Source organism: Anarhichas minor, unplaced genomic scaffold (genome assembly GCF_050575085.1).
Source record: "Anarhichas minor isolate MPS153535 unplaced genomic scaffold, ASM5057508v1 ptg000003l, whole genome shotgun sequence".
NCBI classification, from domain to species: domain Eukaryota; kingdom Metazoa; phylum Chordata; class Actinopteri; order Perciformes; family Anarhichadidae; genus Anarhichas; species Anarhichas minor.
Genome location: NW_027466449.1, coordinates 13,214,119 through 13,227,263, shown reverse-complemented (window position 1 = coordinate 13,227,263; position 13,145 = coordinate 13,214,119).

The window sequence follows — 13,145 nt, the reverse complement described above, 5'->3', positions numbered from 1 at the left end:
GATTTGGAGACGTGGAAGGTGAGGGAGGGTGGGGGCAGAAAACATTTGCTATCTGAAGAATATGCTAGAAAACATTGATTTCACAATTTCCTTTCAAATAGGAAACACTTTTTTTGCAGATACAGGCGGCCAAAGATGTGTAGATAAATAAAAAGTGGGTTAGATACAGTCATTACGCAAACTTCCTCTAAAAAACACAAAAATGATCTTTAAAAGACAATGTCCACATATAACAGTTTTCTTTATTCAGGCCTACTTATAGAAGATTTGTGTGCTTTGGTGCACATACTGTTACCCAATAATTTGAGATAAAGTAAGTTTCTCTTGAGAAGGTCTTTATTGCAACATCTATCCCAATAGAAAATAAATAAATGCATTTTTAACAAAATAATCATTTTACTTTCACTCATGAAGAACCGACAAACATTTCGGATCTGGATTTGTGTCCTGTGTGTGTGTGTGTCGTGCTCTTAATGTGTGTGTGTGTGACTCCTCCTGGCCTGTGCATTATAGGCCCATGCTGGCGGTGGTGACTGCTGCTGTTGCCATGACAGCAGCAGTGTCTCCGGCCATGCAGAGGGTGAGTGGGATGCCCCATCCTCATCTCTCCATCCTGACTCAGACAACGGCAGGCTGGACAAAAAAAATGCCCCACCCCGACTGAACGACAAACGGATCGACTGAACACACGTGTGTGTGTGTGTGTGTGTGTGCGTGTGTGCGTGTGTGTGTGTGTGCGCGTATGTGTCTGTGTGTGTTCCTTTGCATGCGATTTCATTTAATTTCATCATTTGGTTTTGTTATGTGTCTTCTCTCAGGACAGGCCTGCATGCAGGATGAGCTCCAGGGGTCCCCCATCCATCCCTCAGGGGAGGAAACATCTCAACACGGCTCTTATTTTAAAGGGAATCCGCCATTTGTTGTCATTGCAAAAAGACAAAAAAACAAAAGACAACTTCTGGCTTGTGACCTCTTAAAATGAAGCCATGTTTATTATTGACTCATCGTGAACTTAATATGATCACCCCAATTTGGATCAAGCACCAAGGCAACATTGGGTTACCCAGCATGGTTAGAAAACCACCAGAGACAATGATTGTTTTGACCCAGTTTTAGTGTTATCTTTTTTTCTTACAGTTGGGTTATTTACCCAAACTAAAATGTGGTTTTGAACTGTTATAATCTCCTGAAGTTCTTTTTAAACTCAATATTTTTATACTCAATATTTGTAGCAGATTGTTTGCAGGTCTTCAAGTCATACACACCGTTTTGTACAACAATAAACCTCATTTTAGTTTTGGTAAATAACACAACAGTAATATAGATAATAATAATAACCTAGGGGATTTCTCATTCTTGGCTTTGTCATATTGAAAGGACTTTCAGAGGCAGAGGAGCTGAACGTATCCTGTATTGTTCAAGAAAAACACGCATTCGATAACAGAAAAGAAATGTAAACATTTCTGTAACACATTTTTTTTTTTTAAATATCCCTTTGATCATTTGGTGGCCCCTTGGATTCATTCTTGGACCCCTATAGGGATCCCGACCCCCAGGTTGAGAATCACTGAGCGACAACATAGAACACTCACAGAGGCTATTTTCTGCCTAATGAGTAAACTTTTGATTATTTCCAAACATTGAGCTGATTTGTACCAAGATAACATTTTGAATGCAGGGCTTAAACTTACTGAGTATTTTTGCATGGTAGTATCACTACTTAACTCGAGTATAGGATCTAAATACGTCTTCCACCACTGCACAAAACATACACACATACAACAGGATTCAGATTGCTCTCCTGAAATGCACCGATCCCTGAGATCATCGCTCAGCGCCGTCATCCATGCGTTTCAGCTGTCAGACCTGTAGGCAGGGTCACGCCTCCTCACTCTTAATGAGGCAAAACTGCTGTAATTACGCTCACAGTCCCCCACTGAGCACTTTCCTTTCACCGTGAGGTGGACAACTCCTGTCCTGGAGGGCCACAGCGAGGCCTGTCTCGAACTGAGATACCCCACTCTCCAAAATGAAACCCCTCACTCAGAGACAAGCCTGATGACAGCAGCTTTACATCCAGCTGCTGACACTCTGACCTGCACCACCACTCACGTCTGGATTAGCTGGAAACCAACCGTTGCAAGTTCTAGTGTGCAAGTAGTGGTGGACAAGGTATTCAAGTCCTTTGATTAAAGGGGCATTCCACTGGTTTTACAAGTCATAATAGTGCTACCCAGCCTGAGCAAACAGTATGGTGTCTTCTTGCTCTGGTGAGAACTTTCTAAAGTCTGAGTAAATAGAGTTGTGAAGTGGGAGGACGTATTTCTGCCACCCCTTGTTTCAGAAATAAAATTGAAATAATTGAACATGGTGGTCATAGCGTAAATCTATTGGTCACTACATCATCACAGGAGAGACTAATGGAAGAAACTATTGAGTTGCATTATGGGAAATGTAGGATTCAGTGCTCATGGAGTCTCTTGTATGATCTACTTTATGGAAGTATAATACTAAATTGTTGGAGTACCCATTCAAGTAGGAGTAGTAATAAAACAGTCTGTTATAGGTAACATTTCTTATTCAGTGTCAAATTAAAGTATTAAAAGTAAAAGTATTCATGCAAAATTACCTCTTTGAGAGAGTTACATTGTTATAAGTATACACGCGTATTATATTTCAGGATTATTTAGATCCTGTTAGATTCTAGACGTTAATGTTTCATTGACTCCAAATATTTGCTTGTTGTTACCACTGAGGATATAAGTGTTCTCTGCATAGATTTAAGTGTGTGGATATCTATTCTACCAGATTACAGCTTTTTGATACTTCCAGCATCTTATTTAAGATAAAGCCAGGTGAAGCGGTGGTTATCCTGCATTTACCACTGAGGATATAGAAATATTTTTACTCGTACTTTACTGTAAGTACTGTAAGTATCCTACTTCTATTGCATTATAAAATACTATGACACATGTATTGTGCAGATCCATTGACATGTATGCAGCATTTTAATGTTGAAACTGTCATCTATGAGTAGATTTTTTAACTTTATACGTTGTTTGGTAGTTTTATCAAAATAATGTCTTTCATAGGTTTTGTATGTGACACCTTAATCTGCAAAGCACCGATATGAAGTTCAATATTAGGCACTAGAAAAAAAGTGGAGTAGGTGTATCAAGTTGCACAAAACGCAAGTTCATCAATTCTTGTTGAGTTAAGTTCATTTCCATCACTAAAGGTATCACTCACCCAGCCACACTCAAAAACATTCCCTCGGGGGGTAATTACACTGCTAACAAAGATGACGCCTGCAGGAATCAGTAAAGAGAAAATAGTGTAAACAAACAAAGTATGTCTTCGAGGAGGCGAAACCACCCAAACAGAGTTTAAAGGGAGACGTACCGAGTGAACAGAGAGACAGACAGTGACACAGAACTGTGAGACTGAATAAGAGCATGAGAGCCAGGCAGTGATGGTGAATCAGCCTCAGTTAGGGTGACAAACTCACCCTCCTCAGCCCCATGTTGATCTCACAGTGTCATTAAGTATAAGTGACAATTTGATCACTACTGCCTCCTGTTGGTGAAGCTGAAAACTGCACCTCCTTTGTGTCACCCATCCTGAAGCGGACCTGTCCGACACAAGACCACAACATCACTTCCATACATTTTCTTTTCAGTTAACTTCATGATGTCTGTGTTATAAAACGTGTTACATGTTAATAAATGAATAATATATGGATGTTATTATATGTCTTTATGTAGGTTAAAGGTTCACCCAAATCCCATAAAAAAATATTTTCCCGTTTACCATTTATGATCCAGTCATGAAAAAAGTCCTTTTGGTTATTACATTTATTTAAGTGAATTGAATTATTATTATTTTATTTCATTTTTAATATCATTGTAATTTTTGATGTTCATAGTATTGAAAAGTGACATTTTAAAGACTAAAATGTCTTTTCAAATTGTCATTGTTATTGGATGTATTCACAAATCTCAATAGTTTTAATGGTTATATTTCTTAATTTGAAAACTAAATAGTTTTCTGTGGATTATCTTTGGTTTCTGGACAGAGATGCTGCTTTTTAAATATCATTTTCCAATGTTTTTCATTCACATCCATTGTAATCAATGAGTCAGTCAAACTGAATTTGTACAACATCTTTCCTACGGTTAGTGCCATTCACACATTCACACATGACTGATAAGCTGACAATAAGACAAATTAAACTATATTTGAGACTAATTTACACAAGAAATAAAAATGATCAAAATTAGAGAATGAAATATAAAAATTGATTTATCTATTTAGCTTTCAGTTCAGAAGATGTTTTATAGCTGTGTGAGATACATACACACATACAACATATGAAGCACAATATAACAATATATTCAACTCTTACATGACAAATTTCTTTTCAAATGTGATTATTAAACGTTATGTATTCTTCTGGTTAAATATGAATATTGGATGTTTTACTTCTTTTTCTTAATGTTTTGGTACCGCAGTTATTTTATTGCAATCTGACTGTGAAAAAATGGTTCTATATTTTTATTGTGAACAATAAATTGAACCCAAACTGTTGTGTTGAAACAGAATCCCTAATTGTATGAGGCATAATTAATTCAATCCTCAACAGGCTAAATTAAAACACACATAAGCTTGGTGTAGATTTTCAGTAAGGCATAATGGAGATAGAAATGTGATTTTTTACGATTACATAGTAAACCTAAAGAGTTCTGTTGAATAAGTAAAAAACATTTAAGACTTTTAGGTTGTTTTTTGTTCTTTATTTGATTTGGGTGAACTCTCCCTCTCAGAAAAGCCTGAGAGTGGTCTGCTCTCTTCATACACTGAGGTTTGATGTGTGGTGAGATGTAGCTGTGGTAAAGAGAGAGGGAGAGCAAGCAGACTGCATATTTATTATCTATTATGTCAACTCTCTCTCTCTCTCTTTGTCTGCTCAGTCAGCCACAACACCAACCGGCCTAGAAGTTGCATTTACCATGTCTGGCGTGGTGAGGGGCTGCAGTGCGACATGAACACACACTGACAGACTTATGGGACCATGAGGCAGGGAGGAAGGGGAGGCAGGGGAGGCAGGGAGCTGTGGGTCAGGGCCCGAGGTGGCTACAGGCCATCGGGACAGCACAGCCAAGAGGCGAGCCAGGAGACGACAGAATGGGCACAGTCGCCATGGAAACACAAGCGGCCCAGGCAAATCATGGCAACTGGTAACTAAGTAACAGGAAACGACGGACCATAGAGGGCGATGAGTCTGGTTAATCATGAGGAGAGAGGGGGGGGGGGAGCGCAGAGGGGGGGGAGGAGGAAGAGGAGGAGGAGGGCGGGACAATGACAGGGAGATAAGGGCCACAGTTCTGGCTCACTGCAGACCCCTCTCCTCCAAAGTGTGTGTGCTCGTTCACTCCCCACATGCACTGGATTGACACTGGATTAGTGTGAGCTGATGGAGACGGAGACGGAGCCCTTCTTTCACCATCATTTTCTTTGTAAATCCATGAGGGAGTGTTAATGAGCACACGCTACAAGGAGAGGAGCCAAAGAGCAGCCATTAAACTCTGTGTGTGTGTGTGTGTGTGTGTGTGTGTGTGTGTGTGTGTGTGTGTGTGTGTGTGTGTGTGTGTGTGTGTGTGTGTGTGTGTGTGTGTGTGTGTGTGTGTGTGTGTGTGTGTGTGTGTGTGTGTGTGTGTTGATATTAAAGCATCATGATCAATAGTTGTACAATAACAGGTTATCAGTTGACAATATAAAAAGGAATCACTCACACTACAGGGAATTATTATCTCAATCTGCTCTGCAGAGCCTCATAGCCCAGTGGTGTTAAGATCATTGTTTATTTGTCCGACCCACAACTCTGCAGTGTCGTTGTGTTCAGTATAAAAAGCTATTCAAACCCGCTGTACACTATACCTGCTCAGCGCTGAACAGCAGACAGACAGAGTTAGAGACTAAATGGTGAACAAAGTGGAGCATTTAGCAGCTAAAGAGCCAGATGTTTACATCAGGAGTTGGTAGAGACCAAAAACAAACCTAAAAGAGAGTGAATATTGGACGTGATGGGTACAGTTTGTATCTCTCTTCTACATTTAGTGCACAAATTTCCAACCTTGGAATGCAATTGAAACTGATATATACTGCACCTCGCCGTTATTAGAGGTTTTCACTTCTTAAAGAACGTGTTCTCTGTTCCCTCCTCGTTGATCAATGATGAAATTCGACAGTTTAGCAAACCAGCTATTTGACAGACATTTTCTTTTATACATTATCTGCAGTGTTATAGTATGAAGGCTGTTCAACTCAGGTGATAGAGGATCTGATCATGTGACCTTTATTAAATAATTTACAGTAGACCTATCTCATTTTAAATGGATCATATGCATGCTCCCAAATAAAATTGCAATCCACTAAAATATAAAAAAGGATACAAGCTCCTGAAGTGTGTATCCAGCTGATGTCATCTGGTGATTATTTTGTTTACTATAAGAGTGTTATACAAAAATGTAAATATATTGAAGACAAAGTTAATGCACAGAACCTTAGTATTTTTTGCATGTCAGTCAGCCCAACACGACTTGAACACTCCTCTGCGGTCTGGGAGGCTTCGAGGGGCCCAGAGGAAGCCTGCTACCGCCACACAAAGGGAGATTGTATTTGTGGCCCCGGTGACCTAACCACTTCTCATAGCTAAAGCTTTATCTCTGACTAAACATCTGCTTATTAAACAGGCAGGAATGGACAAGTTAAGTGGCAACAAAGTCTGCTAGTCAAGCCATAAACAAGTCCAAGTCTCCAGAAAGCTGACTGCTATCACGAGTAAACCCAAACATGACCCTTTACCTGATCTGTTCATTCACAAATAGTTGCTTTGCATGAAGGTACTTGATCGCCCACTCCCTCTCAAGTGCTTTGGATCTGTCAGAGCCACCTGTGTTTGTGGCCTGGTTCATGCCAATACTACTCTCGACAGCTGTAATGGGCTCACTGTGGAGAGAAACACACACTCCCTGCTGCCCAAACACTCTACAGCTCTTATTCTACCCCTCTGATTGGCGGTGACTTGCTTATAGTGGCCCCCCTGCAGCTGCACTCGCATCCAGTTTGCCACGGCTGTGACACATCTGATTGCACCTGTCAGGCTCTGTCCTTTAAGCCTTATCCCCTAAATGCTCCCGCTGACCTTTGCCTCTGTTGTTTCTTCCCCTTTTCAGACTTTTCTTCCTTGTTTCAGACCACTTGTTATTCGTCCTTTTCTGCACATGACACTCTCGAAAAGCGGTTCAGTTGAGACCTTTTTTATCCTTAGAGCCTCACATATGTTGATATATTGAATAAATAATACTGTAATAAGTGTTGAAAGCATGTAATAGCTTGTCTTTTCTGCTAGTATTGTTATTCCATTCACTAAACAGCAGGTGTTTGCAATAAGTGTGAATTCTCCACAGTATTATTGCTGATCAGAATCCAAGTCTTGAATTAAATCAATTTAAAGCATAACTGTCAGTTCTTCTCTCGGTGACTTGTTTTGTTTTGTTTCCAGACGGAGCAGGCAGCTATTTGATAAACTGTTCTAATAAACCACCGAGACACAAACTTAACGACTAGTTGGAGAATATAGTGGAGCACTTCGCAGCTGATGAGACAGATATTTTCCTCAGCTGTGAGAGATTAAAAAAAATAAAAAAACAGAGCTAAAGGAGAGTAGATACATTCATCATGGTGGACACAAACACGACTACACGTGAAAGATAATGTTGCTCAGTAACTGGCTGTGTAAATAAACAACTGTTTGCTAAATAATTCACCACGTGTCAATTTACAAGGTGATGATATGTCAGTGTCGTGTTTACAGCTTTTCTCTGCTGCCCCCAAGTGGTCCAAAATAAATAAGTTACTTCAGGTTGAAAAACACGTCACAAATATATAGTCTCATTTAGATAAAGACAAAAATATTTCCATGAAACAGTTGGGCTTTGTGGCTTATAGGGAACGTTTCTCGAACAAGAGTAAATATTCTATTTGTTGGGTCTATTTTGGCGGGCGTTGTAAAATATCCCTGTATAGAGGAGGCTGCCTTGGCTGAATAATAGATCCATAAGTAAGGTGGTCAATAGTAGAAATAGATTGTTGTCTTTACAAAGTAATCTCAGAGGAATGACCATCTGCAGGTATTTGGTTAGGTAGATGATTTTAAACTTTTTTGCCAGACAACCCTGCTGTTGTTTTGCCAGATTCCTCTGCTTGGCACCCCTGCTGTGCCTCTGCATCGGCTCCATTCAGAGGAATGAGGGGGCTGCGGAGGGTTTTTTTCTACACAGTGCTGCTGTCTGTCTGAACACATTTGGTGTTGACTCACAAGAAACTACAGTGCCCATGGTTCGTCAGTAATAAAGAAGCATGTCACCCAGTGTGGCTCGTTGAGAACCATGGGTGTCTATGGCAGAATAAGGTCAGCTGGAGTTATTTGTTTGTATGATCAATTTATGATTTGTTTTGGTCTTTTCATGGTATTTGTTGACCAATGACTATTTTACAGTATACATTTTTTTTAATACTTTAAACATACATCATACACAAACTGAAACAAAGCTGCACATTGCTGGACTGTAATTCTCCAGAAGTTTTCCACAATAATACTAAAAGTGTCCTTATCCTCCGAACGCTCCCAAGGACCTTCGTCTCTGATTTCTACCTCTCTTCATACGTTTCTTCCTCGTTCTCTGACCAGAGTGTCTTCCAAGTGGAGATTTATATTCATACATCTTGATATTACATGGTGTATGTAATACTGTGGTGCTATCTCAGTTTCCCATTGAATTTGCATTATGAGGCAGGTGCAGCGGCAACATCTTTCCCTCTGGGGCCAGAGCGGAAAATTAGAGAGTGAATCATAACTTCAGACATGTATACAAGATCAAATGGCATATGAAAATGAAAATATTATATTGTTTAGAGTTTGGGGCTATATGTCCTCTACCCAGAGTTAATAAGTTACAGAAATTGCTCAACTATGTCTGTCTCATTGAGTAATCGAATCGTCAAGACCCAAGAGTTTACAATTCCAAAATAATGCCAGAGCTGCTATCCATGAAGGGATAAAAAATACATATATCCGGACAGGTTTACATATATTAACATTTATCGTACTTGAAGTAGTTTCTTGACACATTAGACTTTGTTGGACCAGTCATTCCAGCTTTTGAGCCAGTGGAATTTATGGTGGGTTTTTCTCCTCCTTTTGTAAGAATGGTTACAATTGAGACTCCTGAATTCCTTTGTGTGACTTCTTAACCCAACACATGATGAAACTATAAAGAAAACAGCTAATTATCGACATCATTTTAGCTCATTTAGCTTAAGAACACACACATATTTGCACCTTCTCCACTATTGCACCACCACTGAACATCAGCCACATTAAAGAAAAGTAAAGGTTTTGATTAGCCAGCCAACCATGCCCTTTGGGAGGATGGGCTGGTGGAGAGTTGGTTGGACAAACAAAGCCCACCCTGACCCCTGTGACCCTGCTGTTGGCTACAACCAGAGTGGATCCACACTCACCACAGATGGTGTCACAAAAGCCCAGAGCTAACTTCATAATGACACCATAAAAAGACAGTCAGAGACAATTTACCGTATTAAAGCAATATTTCACACTGTAAGAGCATTTTTCGCATGAAGGGTTCAGTGTCAATCCATTTATAAATACTGTGATACCATTACCGTCAGCTCCCCCCATGGACGCACAGCCATCAGGGTTCAGCCATTGTGATCCCGTCTAGCCATTCACTTACATTCATTCCTTAGCTTGAACATAAATTCAGACGCACACATTAACCCCTGGACCTCCTCAGGGATTCTCAGTACCAGCGTCTCTATCACACATATATGACAGAAAAAAAGCTTTAACTCATTTCAGTCATGTAAATCAAGTTCCAAGGCACAACATATTACTTAGACCCTCGATTGTCATATAACATTGTATATCTCATTACAGTTTTGTCACTGATTTCAATATCAATGCAACTTTGTCCCTAGTGGGGCAATTGTTGTGCAGGAGTGAAAACAGCAATAACACAAGATCAAAAACTAATGCACAGCAATTAAATACAACATTTAGATAATAGTGAAAACATAGTGTAGCCTACAAATGTAAAACAAATAGATTAAAAATAGAAAAGATATATACTTTTACAGCCAATCATACACACAAACATAAACAAAGATGCTGAAACGTTTTTATTGATGAATTACATTTAAACTTTGTTACAAAGGATGAACCAGGACAGTTTGTAAAGATATGTAAAGATTTCATATAATTTCATGTATTTCTACATTGCTCCAATATCTATACTTTAATTTATAACCGTGCCTATCTTTTTGCTAAGACCCGCCTACTGTGCGTTTCTATTTGCTAAATAGCCTATCGATCAATCCTTCGTACCAGTAAAAGGTATATCCTTTTTTCAGTTGCACCGGAGAGGTTCAGGACTACAAGCAAGCTGTACTGTAATTGAGCTGAAACTTAGTGCATAGTTTGGACAGTGAGAGCATGTGTGCATCCAAAAACAGAAACAGAAACTTTACTTCCTGTGTGAAAGTGCAAATGGGGCACAGTGCGTACAGTTTGCATTAAAGCTCACTGAAGACAAATCCGTCTCAGGAGCATTTTGAACTGATGTCCCACAGTGATTTCATGAAATGAAATTATTAATAATGTAGTGTGCATCGCTTTAGACACACTTCAGCCTGAAACAAGCAGATGATATCTTATCCAGGTTTCTTCTCTGTTGGTACAGTAAATCGTGGCTGAGATGTGAAAAATACTGCATGAAACTGTGATACTGTATAGGATACGAATAACCAGATCTTTGTATCTTTCATGTAAGCCATATCCCAAATAAACCAAGATAAGACTTGCATGTTCAGATGTGGATCGTCACTCCCAGTAGATTGAGTAAAGTTAGTTCAGGACATGGACCACGCTCTGAACACAAGCTCATTTCTTCTGCACAAAGTATTTAAGCACAACGAACCTGTTCACTTCCTCTTCGACTCTTCTTTCACATCCCTCCCCCCAACCCCGTTTTTGTCTATTGTCTGCCTCTCTCTCTCTCTCTCTCTCTCTCTCTCTGTCTCTCTCTTGCAGGTCTACAGAAACAACAGGGGACTCTGCACCACCAGAGCTTCCAAAGGGACGGCCCCCACTCTACAGTCTCCATTCCCCCAGTTCCCGGCCGGCCATCGGACACTAACGGTCCCCCATCGCTCGCCCAACTTTCTTCTACGACCTTCTCTACCCTCCTTGTTTCTTCTCCCCTACACTCTTACATCCCTTCATCCCTCTACCCCTATCCCTTCATCCCTCCACCTCGACCTCTTCATCCCTCTACCCCTATCCCTACCCTTCATCCTTCTCCCTCAACCCCTTCCGCTTCCTAAATCTAACAATCATTCCATCACGCAATAAACCTCTCGAAACTCATATTGTTATTGGTGTGGTCCTTGTTAGTGAATCTCTATTTATACTCAGATCTCCTGCCCCACTGACTCACTGCCTCATTATGTGTCAAAGAGATATAGGTAAATTTATGTTTCTATTGTTTTGGATGTCGGTATAATCTTATGGATGATGTATTAGTATCAGTGATTACTGACTGTCAGTCCAGAAAAATATATGTATTTATGCCAAATATATATTTTAAACAGTTTGTCTTGATAACCACATTAGATGGATTCTGATCACTCAGGTTAGGCCTAAAAGCTGTTTTGTGTCATATTGAAGAAGTAGCCTAAGACATTCTTTGATCTTTTTATTAAAATTCTAGCATCTGAGCAGTTAATGAAAACACATCTACTTTTGTGTCTATAGGCTGCCAACTGTGTGCCAATGTTTGATTTTAAATAGCAACGTTTGTTTTGTTGGAGTCACAGCGTATTGGCATAATAATACTAATAACACTAATAATGATAATAATATATTTATCTATAGAGGACATTTCAAAACAAATGTAGAAGGTGACAGTGAAAACAAATACTTAAAGTACTGAGGACTACACTGCCATGACATTCGGCCTCGGTATCACTTCTTTACACTCTAACGTGGTTCAGATGGTGTAATGGCTTCACTCCTGTCCTTTCACAAAATGGCCAAAATAGGCGCCATATTGGCTACGCTGGGTCGCTCTTTTATTAACCCTTTCAATTGACAGTTACACCACACAATCATTTTTTTAAGGAGCTGCATCAAACTTAAAGTTTCTTCCGTGATTAATTCGTCGTGAGGATCGTTGAGTACTATACTCCGTCCAACGGTTGTCCTTGTAGAGCGCCATTACACAGTTAAAACAAAACCCGATATAGGTAGTAACGGTTATAGCCATAAACTGTAGGAAACAGTCCAGATAACTAAACGACTACAGTCGTTGCAACACAGCCGCCACTACTGCGTGTTTGTGGAAACGATGTCTTCAACGTTACAATAGGCGAAACACGGTTTTCTCCGGATGTTACGGTTCGCTTAGAACCACAACACGACAATATATGTCCTTTGACGAAAAGAAACGTCTCTAACCAGCTACTCTACCGAAGGTGGACTAATTTATTTCAGTCACTGTACACACCCAATTTACAGTGTATGAATATTAGACGTGTAATTCAACATTTCAGGGCGAAGGACTACACCGGAAGCTGCGAGCTCTAAATTAGGCTAACGTAAAGCTAGGGATAGCTAGGCCACGAACGTTAATTACGTTAGCATGCTTGTCGACCAAATGAAAGTCAGTCAGATAGAAGTGCTTTGTCTGTCATGCAGTGCAATCAAGTTGTTTACAGATCATTAATCAGTCTGAGCTCATTTTGAGTGGATCAGGAGTCTTTACACATAAACTGAGTAACTTCAACTTACTGTTACCGTTACTGAGTTGGCTTTATTAGCAGCCATTTTTTTCGACAAACTGAAAATAAGCAAGATGTATATTTTCTGCCAGCGCAATCATTTCACTGTGCTAACAATTGAGCAGCCCGTGTTCACGTTATAACAGTTTCGTGATCTCAGAACAGTTTATTAGCTATATCAGTAGTGTAGGCTGTAGATGGGCCCGCCTCCTGCACAGCTCGTC